The sequence below is a fragment of the Cupressus sempervirens genome, chromosome 9 (genome assembly GCF_028749045.1).
Source record: "Cupressus sempervirens isolate cs-2001-9-10 chromosome 9, ASM2874904v1, whole genome shotgun sequence".
In the NCBI taxonomy this organism is placed as follows: Eukaryota; Viridiplantae; Streptophyta; class Pinopsida; order Cupressales; family Cupressaceae; genus Cupressus; species Cupressus sempervirens.
In genome coordinates, this window is record NC_143126.1 from 795,472,031 (window position 1) to 795,490,408 (window position 18,378).

Here is an 18,378-nt window from a genome sequence, read left to right on the forward strand (position 1 = left end):
TTGAAATGATTTAATGATATTATATAGTTTATACTATATGGTCATTTAAATTTTCCAATTTATTTTCTCTAGTCATGGCGTGGAAATGTACCTCAGAGGCATTGTTTTCATCATAAATGTGTACTATAATATACCAACAGAACTGGGAGAGCTTGAATTTTTTATTTTTGTAATCAAGTTTTACAAAAGTATTCATCAAAAGAAGCTACAGGAAGTTTTGTGCTTCCAGGGGCCTCCTCAGTGATAATGTAGATTTATTGTTTCTAATGGAATATAATCTAATTTTGATAAGTTAGAGATAAGATTTGATGCATTGAAAAACCATAAAGATGCATTGAATTTTTTAAAGGAAAAAGTAGAGGACAAGATTTTGTCGACAGGATATAGTTGAAGATTCACGATTGAGGGCAGAGCAGGACAAGTAAGATCAAATTGCAAACTCCTTCATACTTTCAATGCATATCTGATTTTCATTTAGAGGATGTCTTCACTCATTGATTTTAAGAAGACATGTCATATTTTTCTACAACAATCAGTCATTTTTTATTGCTGGTAGATGAAAAGGGAGATCATTTTCAATAGCAACAACAAAAAATCTCAAATGGACACTTGTCAAAATTAGATTTTTGATCTGAGCTTCTTCTCCTCTATAAATCTCTCTTCATTTCTCATTATATCAGTTCCAATTTTGAAAATTTTCTCACTATTGTGAGACTAATAAGGTTTCACCCCTTTATTGTGAAATTGGGCTTCTAGTCCTTTGGTTAAGAGTCTCCTCCTATTATTGTGAAACTAGGTTTTCAATTCTTGGGGTTGAAATCTCTTCCATTACCATGATACCTTGCTTCCAGTCTTGTTACTCTGATACTATTCTAAGCATATTTTCCTCTATATTGAACAACAACAATGTAGTTTTTTGAAGTATTCAGATTATAAAGTCATCCCTTTTGTAATTCGTTGAGTTTTGTATACACAATGATGTATTGATTTTAAAGAATGAAAATAGAGCTATATTTGAAGTTTCATTCTGAAGTTTATCTCCTTTCTATGGGTTTTTAGTTATCTATTGATACATGCCCAAAGTGTATATCGTCTAGTTACAGCTTGTGTTGAAGTTGTATGTCATTGTGTGTCTTGTTGGATCAAGGACATAAGTAAATTGCTTGATATTGCATTGATAGAACTATAGGGATCATAGAAGGATTCAATAAGTAAAAAATTTATTTAGAGATTGATGTCTATTTACAAAGTACATAGATAGATCTAATATCTAGATATACGAGTATATTTAGGTGTCCATGTGTATGTTCTGACTCATTGAATGCCCAATGGATAAGGGACTGATCAACATAGAGGTTACAAGTTTTTGTTGTTGCATACCTAGGTTATGTTGATTTAGTCATTAATCGAATATCTTTTCCCTTTAAGTTTAAGAGTTAAGAAGAGTTTTCCTCACTTATTTTGTTAGATTCATTTGCCCTATTATTAGCTATTTCATGTCCATGAATGTTTGCATAAACATAGAAGATTCGGGAGTTTTATCTGTTATCTAGATTTAGTTATATACCTTTACAATAGTACCATATAAAGAATCTAAGGGTCACCTACATAGGTTTTACAGAGCTCAAAGAGAAGAAAGAGATTAAATAGCCTTATAGTTGGCCCTAGTGTCTAAATAGGTACATTGAATATGGGAATTAGCTATCCCTAGGTGTATTCATTCTTATCACTAGGTTATTCAAAAGTTGTTAGTTCAAGAGCCAACAAAATTGATAAGACATGTAACATGTGCATATTTATATGTCATATTTTGTATAAAAATTTGATAAGAGATGTCATAAGTACATATTTAGATGCTATATTTTGTATATAAAAAAGAGAAGACATGTAACATGTGCATATTTAGATGCCATATTTTGCATAAAAAATTGATAACAAATGTCAAACATGTGTATATTTAGATGTCATATTTTGTATATAAAACCAATAAGATATGTAACTATTGTGTATTATTGTTATAATTTTTTTATAAATGTGTCTCTTGAACTCTTTTTTGTGGGTTTGATGATATCCTTTAAAAAATATTCGATTATCTTCAACTTATATGGATTTAGATGGATGTCCTTTTGCATTTTTCTTCCAAATTTCCCAAAACATTAGGAAAATAAATTATAGATTTGGATACTCATTTGGCTTCTCTAAAACATATGCAAAGCTTGGATAGTGTTGTTTTGGACCATGTCCTTGTTGTCACACTATTGCACACCTTTTTAGGCTTAAAATAGCCCTCTTATTGGCACAAGGCATGATGATGATGTCATCATGAGGTCAACAACATCTACAAAGGGTTAGGGTTAGGTTTTTACCATAGGTAAGGTTTTTGGTTAAGTTTGAGATGATAGGAAGGTCATTTGACCAAATTGGTGAAAAGTTGCAAAAAAATGTAAAAGTTGCATTGTGCAACTTTGCAACTTTTGGCAAGAAAGTTGAAAAGCATTGAAGAGGAGTTCCAAGATATGTTCCCCATGCTTATATACTTGAGCATGGGTAGTTACAACTTCCCAAACCTCCATTTGCAACTTTTTGCAAAAATTATAAAAGTTGCTCAAGCAACTTTTTGAGCAACTTTGCAACTTTTGAGAAATTTTTGTTCTTGACATATTTTGGTCAAATGGGTCCATCTAGAACTATTCTAGGACCCTAGTTAAGATTCCTAGGACCTATTAAGTAACCTCATACCTTAGATTCCCATCACTAACAATTTTTAACCTATTGATAAACTTTTGGCTCATTGAGTAACTTTTGACCAACTTAGGACTTAATGAGCAATTTTGGTAGTTCCTAGCAATCCATAGCTACTCCATTAGCTCTGGATGGTTAGGTTTAGGCTAGGACCAACCTCATTTCATCCATAAAATCTCTCCAACAACATCAACCACACTGAATGGAAGCATCCCTAAGGGTTTGTAAGCACCATCAGGTTGCGATCTTTGATCGAGCATTTCTCTGAGCTTGTGTGAGGTATTGGTGACCTATCAAGTGTTATAGGATCATGCTATCTAGGTCCACAACATCCTATCTTAGTTTTTAGAGATTCAACTTTGTTTGGATTTGGCATCCGTATCTCACTTATTGCCAAAAGTTACAATGTTGCTTAGTTAAAATGAGTAAGGTTGTTTATATTTCAAACTGTTGGTCCTAGGATCAAATCATCTACTTTGTTAGCTCCAGTTGATTGGATTTAGGCTAGGACCAACCTTTTTTCAGACACAACTTCCCTCCAACAGTATCGACCACACTAAATGAAAGTGTCCCTAAGGGTCTTTAAGCACCATTGGGCTGCAAACTTTGATCGAGAATTTGTCTGAGCTCGTGCAAGGTATTAATGAACTCTCAGGTGCTACAAGATCATGTTATCTGGGTCTACAACAACCTATCTCAATTTTTAGAGATTTTTTTTTTGTATTTGGCATCTATATCTCGCCTATTGCCAAAAGTTATATTGTTGCTCAGTTAAAATGAGCAAGATTGTGTATATTTCAAATAATTGGTCCTAGGATTGAATCATCTACTCCATTATCTCTAGCTGGTTAAGATTAGACTAGGACCAACCTCATTTCAGCCACAACATCCCTCCAATAGTATCGACCACACTGAATGGAAGTGTCCCTAAGGGTCTCTAAGCATTATCGGGTTGCGATCTTTAACGCAAATACCAAATTATAACATATTTTTACTTTTCATGTCTTAGTACATCAAAATAAGTGCCATATGATTACATGTTATAATGAATTTGATAAACATGTTACGTTTTATGTATAAAATAATGAATGTTAATGTGCTTGATTAATTGCAAGAAAGTAAGTTGAAATACAATTTTGTATGCACACATTGAACAAGTTGGATGGAAATCCAAGTTTAGTGTATGTCAAAATGAACAATATATTATGTCATATAAATCATACATTTACAAAAAGATGTTATGTCTCTTTGGTACAATACAAAAGTCAAATACCCAACAAATTCCAAATATGTACAATAAAAATGTTGAATGTGCACAATACAAATTTCAAATAAATACAATACAAAATTCAAATACCCCATAAATGTCGAATGTGTACAATAGAAATTTTAAATGTGCACAATACAAATCTCGAATATATATAATAAAAAAGTTGAATATATATCAATGTCATGTGATGGACACACCTACATATGTATATCTATATCAATATCTATGTATGTACAAGATCATCAAAATTGAGCCTCTTTGATGTAGTTTGTGGCTCACCAGGTGTCTACAAAAGAAAAATGAAAATATATTATCAAATATCTTATCTATAAGTAATATGAAAATAACTAGAAATTGGGTTCTAAATTGTGGATAGTTGAGTTGTTCATTACGTCATCCCTTTGGCACATAATTGGAATGAATGATAATAGTAACGGGTTCCTTCATCGATGGGTGGGACTCCTAACAAAATGATGAGGTAGAGTGATGATGCAAGACACAACTACCGATGAATCAATACTCATGAGAGGCACAACCATTGATAAATCAGTGCTGGTATGAGCCACAACTTGTATGGTAAGTAATAAAATGTTAGAATTATAGAGTGGCATTAGGGATTTCTAATAGAGTAAAAAAATAAAAATGTACTGCAAACTAAGATAGATCTCTCATGTTAGTAGGAAGTACAACCACTAATGAAGCAGTGCTATTATGAGGCACAACCTGTATGGTAAGTCGTACAATGTTAGCATTATTGAGTGGTATTAGGGATTCCAAGTAGTGTAAAAAATAGAAAACATACTATAGTCTAAGCTAGATCTCCCATGTTAGCAAGAGGTATAACCATTGATGAATCAATGCTAGTATGAGGCACAACATGTATCGTAAGTGATAAAATGTTAGAATTGTAGAGTAGGCATTAGGGATTCCAAATAGAGTAAAAAACAAAAAGAGTACTACAACATGAGCTAGATCTCCCATGCTAGCAGGAGTTATAACCATTGATGAATCAATGTTGGTATGAGGCACAACCGATATGGTAAGCAATAAAATGTTAGCATTATAGAATGGCATTAGGGATTCCAAATAGAGTAAAAAATAAACAAATATACTACAACTTGGGATGGATCTCCCATGCTATCAGGAGGCACAACTAGTGATGAATCAATGCTGGTATGAGGTGCAACCTATATGGTAAGCGATAAAATGTTAGAATTGTAGAGTAGGCATTAGGGATTTCTATCACACACACAAGAAATCCAAATTGAGATCGCAAGAGGGTTTAACTAAGACTCTACATATATACCTCTGGCCTCTATTGTGTTTGACCCCGTCTTTGATGCTCAAGACTCCTAAAAAAATGAAATGGGAAAGGATTTGCACAAAGTCTCAAAGAGTGTTGTAATAAGTAAAAGATAAATAACACATGTTAATCAGATAAAATTGTTGATAACTACTATAAAACTGAAAAAAAGCATGTACTCATTTGTAAATACAACTGTTTAATATGTATATAGAATAAATACATACTATAACCTAAAATTTATGAGAAGGAAAATATGAAACTTTACCTCTTCCATTGCCTCAATATCGACAGTCTTAGGTGCATTCATCAACTCTACAAAACTAAATTGTTTCTACATATATACAAAAAACAAGTCAACATGTATCCATAGAGATTAAGTACATGTATATACATTCATTCATAATAAATTTTAAAATATAAACTTGACTTATATTTAATACATTTTTTTGTTTTGGTATTCTTGTTGATTTCCTTCCCTTTCCTCAAGACCTCCAGCTATGTGGAGTACCCTAAAGAAGAAGAAATTATAACATAAGAGGAATTAATAAGGCACATCATGAGTTCAACTCAAATCATAAAATTGATATGTGTGCAAGCTATGATACTGCATAGCTCTCAAGGCCAAAGTTAATGGCAAAAAGTATGACATCATCAATTTGAGAAATTCTAGCACCCCACAAGCCCTATAAAATAGTAAAGAGTATTGTTATAAATATGAGATAATGTTGTAAATAGAAAGAAGGCACAATAACATCAAGAAGATCATAGGAGGGAAAGAAGACACAAGGACTTGAAGGATGATATTGGAAGGATAGTTGAAAGATAGGAAAAATTGGGGCTCAAAAAGACTACAAGGCCTAAATTGAAAACAAAGAGACTGAGAAGGAAAAGAGAGATGTGAATTAACTTTTGGCACCTTGTCAAGAAATAAAAGTGGAGATTCATGATCTCCAAACTCCTATAAGAAACCCTATGTAATATGGAGGTTCTTTGATGTGGATGAGTATATGGAGGATGACCTCATGAGGTTCGTTAGATGGAGTTCGGGCATACAAGGAGCAAGATATGTGAATGAGAATTAGATGTATTTGATGAATTTGGGAGGGTCTCAATGATGGTAGGAGATGGAAATATATTATTGTACTTTTAAGAATACCAATTAAGAGACAATATTTAAAAGCCAATGTATTATTGTACTTTTAAGAATATTTAAAAACTTTACCTTAGATGTTCTTGCTCGTAGCCTTGCACCTCTAGCAGAATGAGTACTTGTATACATAAAAACCTTCTCTGTTGGGAGCACACATAAACAATAAAACATTAGTATCATGTGCATATAACAATATAAAAATTGAGATAACTACTAACTAACATTTTGTTTTAATACTAATGTAACTAAGAAACAAGAGTCCCCACACAACCTCAGAGTAGCTCAACAAGGGCACCAACAAGAGGCCTTCTTCATGTGCTCAAGATTTAGGGATGTGGATGTGCTTTGCCAAACACAACTATGAATCCCAATGATATGAAAATTAAATCATGAATATAAACCTACGCTAAATGATCAAGAATACCCCAAGAGATGGTCATGGAAACAATTATTCTTGATAGCATTCAAAGAGGTGAGTGATAGATGCACTAAATTAAACCAATAATGAAAATCTAAAATGAACATGTAATATGTAAAAACTAAAATGTAGACAAGTACCAAAGGTTATCTCTAAGCATGAAATCTCTAAAACCTCTAAAACTAAACTAGCATGATAACAATGCAAATGAGGGAGATGAGAAATGCTTGAGACAAGTGTACTATTTATAGGTTTGAGAGAGGCCTTGGGGAGGTGGCATATATGTGGAATCCACATAGGTGCCACAAGGGAGACACACAAGCTAAGGGGAAAATCCATGCGAAGGGCAAGATAATCCTTTTTGGTGAAAGGGATGGCTCAAGGTTTTCTCACACATGTGTGAGAAACCTTGGAGCAAGGAAAGGGGGACAAGTGTGTAAGATGTTTTGAATAAAATAATCAAATGGAAGCTTTCTTGGATCTTGAGTTGCTCACACGTGTGTGAGAAAACACTCAGGGGCTAAAAGGTGTTTAGGATTAATTAAGTGGGATTAATCAATGGGTAGGCTTAGAAGGATGAGAGTGATGGGTGTAGACTAGGTTTTGGGATGGGATTATGATTAAATAATTTTTTTTTTAACTTAATCATAGGATTAAAAAGTTTAATAAAGTGGAGGGAATTAAATAAATTGAGATTTATTTAAAAGGGGATTTTATGGAGCACTATACATTAAATAAATTTAATACATTAGAGGGGATGTATTTAAATTAAATTTAAATACATTAGGTTAATGAAATAAATTTAATTAAATAAGTAGAATACTATGAAAAATATAATTAATTAATAAATAAACAATTATAATGTCAAAGGAAATATTAAATAAATTAATATAGTGTTTGGGACGATTTTAAGCATTTACAATACTCTATGGTTTTCTCGTACTACTTGTTGTGCCCTGCATTGCATATTGTTTGAACATATCAATCTAAAGTGCTCTATGAAAATTTAAAATAATTTAATTTTACAATATTTAGGTGATTAAATAATATCTTGTCAAAACTCATGGGGTTCATTAGATGAGGTTTGGGTAATGCTAGGAGCAAGAGATGTGGATGGGAATTGGATGGATTTGATGAATGTGAGGATTTCAATGATGGTAGGAGAAAGAAGAGGATCTATAAGCAAGTTCTTATGTTGTATCCATGTCGTTATTGTCTCATAGTCCCTTTCTAGTGTCGTTTTAGTCTATTACCATTATTTCCTTTATTATAATATAGTAATGATTACGAGTATATAATATTGATTATTATTATATAATAATGACCATTATTATATAATAACAATTTCTATTATATTATTTGGTCATTATTCATTTAGAATTTCGTTAGCATTTCTTAAGGTTGTTTATATATATAATAATTTTATGTAATAATAAATATCATGCATATTTGTACATTTTCATCTATTGTTGTGTTATTATTTTGTTTCCAGCCTTCATATTCACCTTTCGGGTCACCCTCATTTGTTTTATTTTTTCTTTCACTTTGGTTTTTAATAGTAGATCTGTCATTATTTCTGGTGGTTGTTTTCTCTCTTGTGGTTGGATGTATTTTTATCTTCTTTTTGGGGTCTCCTTCCCTCCTTGTCCCTATTGTTGAACCTCAAACTTTTCTTGATTGTGGTGCACCTACCCCTCCTTCCTTTCCCCACCTTTTTATCCTTGTTGGGTCTGCAATCTTTCTACTTTTTTCCTTCAGCTCTCTCATCCTGATGATGGATCACAGAGTGTGATCCGAAATGTTGATGCAAAAATTGTAACACAATCTACCCAGAAAACACAGCTAAGAATTCAAATGGATTGTGGAAAACTACTATCTACTATAAGCAAGTTGTTAGTGTCATACCAATTAAGAAATAATATTTTAAAGCCAATGTATTATTATACTTTTAAGAATATTTAAAAAAATTTACCTCAGATGTTCTTGCTCCTAGCTTTGCACCTATGGCAGAATGAGTACTCTATGGTTTTCTTGAACTGCTTGTTGCATCTTGCATTGGATATTGTTCACATATCAATCTAGAGTGATCTATAATTTTTTTTTAAAAACTTTTACAATATTTAGGTGATTAAATAATATTATGTCAAAACTCAAACAAAAAAACCTGTGTATCATGTCCATCGAAGACCATTGCCATCAAATCATCTATGAGCATGAAATCCCAACCTCTGTATGAATAAAAAGTATCCCCACAATAGACACATGGATGAGATGATACTCCATCCTCAAATGCCTCCATATCTATCCCATCACACATATGCTAACAGCTAAAACAAAAATGTTGATTGGGTCCCAAAGACTGTAGTGATGCATGTGATGACAATGCAGGTGGCACAAGTGATGATGACACTAGTGGTGCAACTGATACAAGTGGAGATGACAGTTGTGGTGCAGGTGACACAAGAAGAGATGACATTGGTGGTGTAGGTGATGTTGATGGATTTGTTATAGGCTATGATGACTAAGGTTCCATAGGTGATGATGATGGAGCTGTCGTATGCTGTGATGACCTTGGTGCCATAGGTGATGATGATGGAGTTGTCACATGATGTGATGACCCTAAAGGTGCATTCGATGATGTGCAGGGTGCCATAGGTGAAGGAAAACCACCTAATTGTGATTCATGCTCAATGATAACATTTGTCAAAGATGCAGACGTATGAAGAGTCTGTAAATAAGAAGACTCATTTACAATTGATGGGAGCACAACATGAGGCATGGTTTTTTGTGTTGTACATATCCTCTCATTTTGCAGTACCACCCTATGAGCCCTGGGTCTATCCTACACAGGGCCTCTCCTTCTACCCTAGAACTAATGGATGTCAAAGTAATTTGGCTTGTTGCCAAGGATGAACTCAAAATATAGCTTTCTCAAAGAATATAGAGGCACCTCATAATTATTACATGGTGTTAGGTAAGATACCATATACCACCTATCCCAAAAACATGATCTCATCCTAGAATGAGTGCACAAATGAATAGGAAAATTCTTGGTGATGTGTAATAGGCAGTTGCCGGATATAGGATCGGTGAAAAGAGAACGTATTGTACATTTCTTTATGTCTTTATATTTCACTTGATGATATGATAACCCAGTAGCATAAAATGTACAACACCTATCCCTCCATGTACCCCATTTTGTAACCTCCCTAGACAACTCATTTGCATTTTGGGTCATTTGTTCAAGTGTATTCTCTAGGGTTGATAGGTGAGAAAGTGTAGATGACCACAACCTATTGACCATTTGGGTAATGTTAGCACTATTTTGTGAGAGGTAGTTCATGAGGTCCTCTTGTGTAGTAGTTAAATTATGTAATTGTATGCATGGAGGGTTTATAGGAGGTAGTGGTTTTTGAATGAGAATATTCAATGAATGGTTTTGTGGATGTGTCACTATGGGTGGAGGGTTTTGTGGTTGTATCACAATGGGTGGAGTGTTTTGTGGTTATGTCGTGATGAGTGAAGGATTTGATTGTGTAGGAGGTGATCTTTATTCTCTCCCTCATTTTCTTGGATTCCTTGATGCATCTATATTAAAACAATTAATTTTTTTTTAAAAACTTATAAATTAGAAAACCATATTACAAAATTTGATAAAAATAATACATAAACAATGAACAGAATGAAGACTTACCTCATTTGCGGGGTGCCATGGATGGAAATACAATCAAAAATCATTTTTTATGCTAAACCCGATTAGGTTTTGGTGTTCTCCTCTGTAATCCATGCTGCTACTATCATTTGAGGGTATAAAAATGCCGTCAAATGTGGAAAATAGTCACAATATATAGTTTACAAAGCCCGATCAAGTTTTTTAAAGTATAATGGCTAGGATTGGATACCAAGCCTAGTTGATATTTCATTTTTAAATAACCCCATTAGGTTATTGAATTTTTTTCTTTTTTTGAGGGTTGTCCACTTTTTTGTACACCAACTTGTGCACACACCCATATGATAGAAGAGATTAAGTTTTTCATTATTTTATGAGTACAACAAATAAAAATAAGTATTTATATAACTCAATCTAAGTATATTAGGGAATATTAAAAGCTTTTGGTATGGAAAAATCAAAACTTTTTGGTACACCTATGGTTACTACCTACAAACTATCAAAAGAAGATGATTCTAAAGAGGTGAATGAAACATTGTACAAACTCAATGATAGGAAAGTTACAATATGTTGTTCATAGAAGGTCAGATATAGTTCATGCAGTGGGTATAGTTGCAAGATTTTTATCAAATCCCAAGGATTTGCATATGAAAGTTGTTAAACAGATATTTAGATATCTAAAAGAACTAAAGACAATGGTTTATGGTATGAAAAACAAGTAGACTTTGATCTTGAGGTATATAGAGATGTTGGTTGGGTTGGAAATGTTGATGATACAAAAAGTACAAGTGGAGGAGTTTTCTATCTTGATAGTAGATTAGTCTCATGGACAAGTAAGAAACAAAATTGTATTTCACAATCTATAGCTGAGGCAAAACATGTTGTTGTTACTACTAATTATCAAAAAGTACTGTGGATCAAGTAAATATTAGAAGGAATACATGAGAAGGTAAATAAGCTCATTGTTATACATTTTGACAATAATAGTGCTATAAACATATCAAAGAATCCAATGATGCATTCAAAGACCAAGCACACAGCTATAAAGTATCATTTCTAAGAAAATAAGTATAAGATAAAAAAGTGAGATTGGAATACATTCCTACTAAGGAACAAGTTACAGATATATTTTTTAAACCACTACTTAAGGAGAGCTTTGAATATCTTAGAGATAGACTAGGGGTCCTACTCCAATCTCCTATCAACTAAGGAAGAAGATGTATGTTGCATCAGTTCATAAGATACAACTAGTAAATCATAAGCATGAGTTGGTGTACAGGTGGAATACTCCACAAAGAGAGAAGTCTAAGTCAGGAAGAAGTGAAATAGAGTATGTAACACATTAGGAGCAAGTAAATAAAGAAAGGTTGATCACTTTTGACATTATTGTCAAAGGAGGAGATAGTGTATGGGGGAGAAGTGCGTCAACAAAAGTATAAAGGATGAGAATTATATGTGTGTGTGTGTGTGTGTGTGTGTGTGTGTGTGTGTGTGTGTGTGTGTGTGTGTGTGTGTGTGTGTGTGTGTGTGCGCGTGTGTGTGTGTGCATTGATATCCAATATCGAGTGTCAAATGCCTATCCAATATTTGATATTGTATTTTCATAGATGTTTTCTTTGGCCAAGTGGATTAACAACCAAGCCTACTAGAAGGTCAACATGGATTTTCATATTTTTGGGTGGATGAAAACACATTTTTTTGACATCATCACTTTTTGGTCCCCCATGATCTTGCACATACCACTATAGCCTGATTAGATGTGTTAGTGAATAGTTTTTCTCAAGATCTTTGACAATTTTGAACAAGAGAGAAAAATTGCAAACTAACAAATTGAATTCATGTTTACTAGTAAGGAATTTTTTGCTTTAGAGATTTATTCAATATTAATCAAGGTGCAACTAACCTTTATGAAAAGATAATTGTTCTTCCTCTATCGAGGGAAAATCTTCCCAAGAAGTATTTTAGTGAAAATACTTAAAAGTTCAAAATCATTTCACAAACACAAGATATATGTTGATGCTAAAAAATTGCTTAGTCTTAACAATCAATATCATATACATGATTGAATGCTTAAGATAAAGAGATTAATGGTAAACAATACAGATTTAACCTCCCACAACTTTCAAGATTCCAAAATAGGTAATTCTAGACCACACAACAATTATAACTTAACTTCAAAATATAACACACACTGTCAAGAATGCATATTACCACAAAGAAAACAGTATTATCTACCTCAAGAAGTTTCAGCATATAAATTATGGAAGTTTACTTCATTTGCTGCTAATTCAAAATGTTTCTACTACAAAATTCTAAAGTGCACAACATCAAACCAAAAGTATTTTTGTTCTAGTCTATGGAGAGATTAACCCTATCAAATATCATCTGTCACATATATATAGGCATAGGGTTGGATATAATCCAAAATTACCCTACTAGGAGTAAATTGTCTATACGTTAACAAAACCATGTTAACTAAAAAGCATCAAGAAATTAAAAAGGAAAGAAAAAAACTACCCATCGATCATGTGACACATCAGGAGGAACTATCCGCACTAGCCACAATCCTTGTGGCTTTCCATGTCTCATATGCTTTTGAAAACATAGAGATAGCTGACTAATGAGGTAAGTTGATATACGTGATCCTCTATTTCCAGATCTCTTTCTCTCTCTTCAATTCTATTATCTTCTCTACGTGCATCTCCAAATTCTTCAAATTGATTATCAACATAGCCTCAGTATGAGAAACATTGGAGAAATCCTACCTACATGGTGTCTTCTTGTCTTGGATCTCTTGGAACTTCTTTTGTATTTCAATTATTAGTTCTTCCACAAGGGCAACAAAGTCACTCTCTTTTCCTGCGCAATGCTTACCGAACCACTTCAGATCACCTTCAATGATTTCATCCACGAGCCTGAGACCATCCATAATTTCTTTGATTTTAGTGACTGGCTGGACTAGCTCCTCATTTCTCCATTCAATTCAATCCTTGATTACATGTAAGGTTTTATCATCAAGGCCAGCAACATGGCATTCAGCCTAAAAAATTTGCAAACCATATTCCTAAATCTCCTCAATCCAAAGCACCACCTTTACCCAATTATTTCTTTCCTTTTCAAAACCCTCATTGTTGGATTCCACCTTTTTAATGATGATAGCAGTCTCCTTCATAGCCTTGTCCAAAAGCCTAATTTGTTGCTCAGTTTCTTTTAGGATGAATTGGAACCACTCTTTAGACATTTTTGCAACAAATTTACACTTCTGTAGCTTATCAAGAAAGTGTTGATTGGCTAAAGAGGATACATCAACCATTGTTGACATTTCATTTAGGGGTTTGGGTTCTAGATGTAGGATGGCATTGATATATTATGCCATGTTTTTCATTACCTCATTCATTTCTTGCTTTCCCTGAGCATCCTTCCAAACTCTATTTGCTATCTTCTTGTTTGAAACCTCAAAAATCTTAATATCAACAACATGAATCCTCTTCTCAAGGTCAATCCTTGATATTTGATAGTTCTGAGGAGTGAGGTTTTCATGGGAACTACCTTCTGGTGGCTTGGCTATTTTGGTTGTCCAATGTCTCAAGTTTTTATCAAATTTCAACCTAGACTTAGTTTTGGCCCTTTTAGTTTTTGAAGGCTTTCCCAAGCATTTCCTGACTAGGTCATCAATAGGCATGGACAATAGTACTAAACTCCTTTTCTTCTCAATAGAAGTTTCCAACCACTTGGGAGTAGTAGGTTCTTTAGCTGCTATAGGGAAAAAATTTGCTAAAGCCAAGGCATCAAATTGAACACTGGTAGTTTCAAGGGACTTTTGAGGATCCGAGATGCTATCAGCCATGAGGAAAATGAGAGAGAGTTCTGGACTTGCCTTCAATTTGGTAGGATCTAGGTTTACTGTGATTGTTTCCTTTTATTTGCTCAATGTTGTCTTCTTTGTGTTGGAATGAGTTACTCTTTTGAACTTTGGGACCTCTTTGAGAGCTTGAAGTTGAAGTGGTTTGGGAGCTACTTCAACTTTAGCTTTAGCTTTACCTTTAGGAAAACCTGCAATAGGGTTAGCAACATCAAGGTTAGAAATGGCTTTAGGTTTGAGCTAAGCCTTCTTGTGTTTAGTTCTTGAGTATTTCTCTAAGGCTTTAGGAGTGGTAGTTTCAGCATTTCTTGATTTCAACCATTTATTAATCCTTTTCAACATCCCCAAAGTACATGACAAAAGGTCATCTTCTTCCCTCCTAGTCTTGTCAAGCTCAAGGATAGGTATGTTTCAATCTATTCAACATAGAATGGGTCAATCACATCCTCAATTTCATCTTCAACTATCCCTTGGGTGTTGAGATTTACTTTAAACATATCAATCTGATTAATCATCAACCTAGACCATAATCTCTTTCTTACTTCAAATTCATCAGTACAATTTGCCCAATAATCTTCCAGGTGAGGAACATGGGTTAATGAAGATGCATGCCTAAAATTTTCCCCTAGAAAATTCTACATAATCAAACTCTTTTCTAGGGGTATATGGTTTGAGGCATAAACGTGACAATGTAGGTTGCACTAACATGGCCAATTTTGTAGTTTGAACACTTGTAGTGACAAATTTCAATAGGGAACAAGAATGAGACTAATTTGTTTATACTTTCAGGGGAATCAAACATAAACATGAGTTGCCTACATATCTCAGATAAACAATACTATCCAAACAATATCATGGCAACTTAAGTGGTTCACTAGAGAAACACCCAATTTTGATATATGTAAATTTAGGGAAATGAATATAAAAATAGCCATAAATTTTAATAGCCTACATGGATTCTTCTAATAATTTGTGATTTTCATGGCCTTAAAGCTCAAAAAATAACCTCCCAAGAAAGACATCATTAACCCTCATGAATTCCTTGCAAGATTCAGTTGCCTGAAGGTCTTTGTAATATTGGTAGATAGTCATCTCTTTTGTCCAGGGCATATGTGGAAGTCCCTCCCATTCTTTGGACATTGCCAAATATAGACTAGGAAGGAATACAAAAAAATGTGTTGAAATTGTTTATTGCTACAAGGCCTCTATGTAAATTCTCAGCTATTAAGTCGGCCCAATCAATGAACTTCTCATCTTCAACAATCTTTTGAATGAAAAGATACATCCAAATTTCCCAATGAAAGGCATAATCATTACCCTTGACCATATTCAGAAGCAACACAATGTTTGCTATTTCTTTAATGAAATGTTCAATTGTCAATGGCTTAGGCAATCTTGAGCCTCCTTCAGCTAGCCTCAGCAACCAAGTTTGAGCCACAATGGAGTCATAATTTTTCTTTTTTTCATAGTATAGGTGTTTAGATTCCTCAAAAGTCCATGGTTCATAGGGTTCTTTATAAGGGATTCTCAGAGCTAAACTAACACTTGTCCTACTTATCCTTATTAATACCTCCCCTGAAAATTTCTTTATACATATGGTATTTGGGTCATAGTGATTCACACACTCCAAAACCAATTTTAGGCATTCTATAGCTGGTGGGAAGGCAACGGCTTCCAACAAACAACTACTGGCTAATTTATGGTATACAGGACCAGACTATACATTTCTTGCTCACTCAATTATATCCCCTAGGTTTTTGTTTACTAGGAAAGTATCCGGAATTTTAGGTGAGGAGATCAAAAGGAAAGGTTTCTCAAGCTTAGGCATTTTGGGATTAAAAAGTGTCATGGTTCAATTTGAAAGATACAATTTCTAGAACTAAACAAAAAATACTTGAAATGAAAACTAAACATAGAAATGATGGAGTGAGAGATAATGCACTTACAATTTTTGGTAGAGGTTAGGCTTCCACTTTCCTTGCTTACCAATCAGCATCGAGAGCTCAAGATTGTTAAATGAGCATTCTTAGTGATTACTTAAAAATCAAAGAATAGATATGAGTGGGTGGAAAAATATTATTACAAACGTGCCACTTGTACTTTGACAAGACTTGCAAGGAAATTGGTTGTTAATATCCATCACATTCACATGAAGCTCAACCTTTCATGATGTCACAAAATTCGTGCACCACCTTTTTTCTTAAAGTAACCATACTTAAGCATGATTTATCATAATTACCATAATTATTGCCTTTTGCATCTTTAATATCACCTTAAGGTGGGACCCACTCCTTTGGCTTATAAAAAAATGAGTGTATAATCCACTAATGTACATTCTACAAGAAAACAAGCACACATTAGAAAACTTTGAAGTCAAAGTTGAAGTTCAAGTTCAAATCAACTTTTGCTTCAACTTCAACTTCAAGAAAGTGAACCTGGGTCAATAGAGAAGACACTTTGTTCGGACAAAAAGAAAAAAGTGGAGTTGAAGTCGAACTTGATGTAAATCAGACTTCAACTTCAACTTCAAGTTGCAAAAGGACAATTGGGTGGTAACTTTTCACCTCAAGGAAAAGATAGGGTAACAATTGGCTCCAACTGGGGAATGAGACTGGAAGGGATCATAGATGGACTTAGAATCTCCGGTTCTATAGACCAAAAGAACAAACCTAAACTCAAACACACAAAATAGGGAAAGAAAGAACAACACAATTGGAAGGAAAACAAAGTAGGGGAAAATGGATATTTACAATGAAGACAAAAAGTAGACCTAGAATTTGAAAAGTTTAAGATCTTGTCCATTATATGACAGGGGCAAATTGTCACCATTAAGATATTTAAGCTTGAATGCATTGGAACCCAACTTGACTGATATAACAAAAGGTCATTTCCATAGGATTTCAAACTTTGCATGAGCTCCTTTTGGTTCTTTTCTCTTGTCTTGTAGCAACACTTGATCCCCTTTCATAAGCTTCCAAGGTCTAGCTCTCTGATAAAAAATCTTTTTGACTCTGGCTTGATGACTAGTTATGTGATTTACTATCTCTCTTCTTTCCTCTTCAATCTTTTGGAGGTATAGTACCCATTTTTCAATAGCAATAGAGAAAACTCCATCTTCAATCGTCTTTTGCAGATTTAGAGTGGCAAGTTGCAAAGACAAAGATAACTATGCTTCAACTCCATATACTAGCTCAAATGGAGTCACACCAATAGTCCTTTTAGGAGAAGTCATGTTTGCCCACAATGCTTCATACAAATGTTTATGCTAATCTTTTCCTTTTTCATCAACCGACTTTTTCATGATATTTATCAATTTTTTATTAGTTGACTCAGCTTTCCCATTACCTTGCGAAAATTAATTAGAAGCATGTGACAATCGAATACCATGATCATAACAAAATAACTGAATTTCTAGAGATGAAAATTTTTGAGCATTATTAGTCACTATTTTTCTAGGCACCCCAAAGAATGTCAAAATATTTTCTATCAAAAATTTATAGACCACCTTAGATGTTGTAGATTTCATAGGAATCACTTCAACCCATTTGGTGAAGTAGTTAGTGGCAGTGAGAATATGGGTATGACCATCACTTGAGTTAGGATTAATTGGGTCAATGAAGTCAAGTCCCCATTGCTGGAAGGGTTCTTCTATGATGACGGGTTCAAAGGTAATGCAGCTAATTGTGGTTTACTTGTAAATAATTTACATTTTTCACAATTACCAACCAATTTATAAGTAGATTTAAACATACCTGGCCAGTAGTACCCACTCCTCAGTATCTTAAAAGTTGTCATTGTGGATTATAAATGTTTGCCACAGGCTTCAATGTGGAAAGTTATAAGTAACTTCTCCTACTGATTAGTATCGACACATCTCATGAACATGCCATCTAGACCTCTTTTGTACAAGATATCATCAACAATCACAAACTTAGTTGATCTGAGTTGAAGACTTCTATA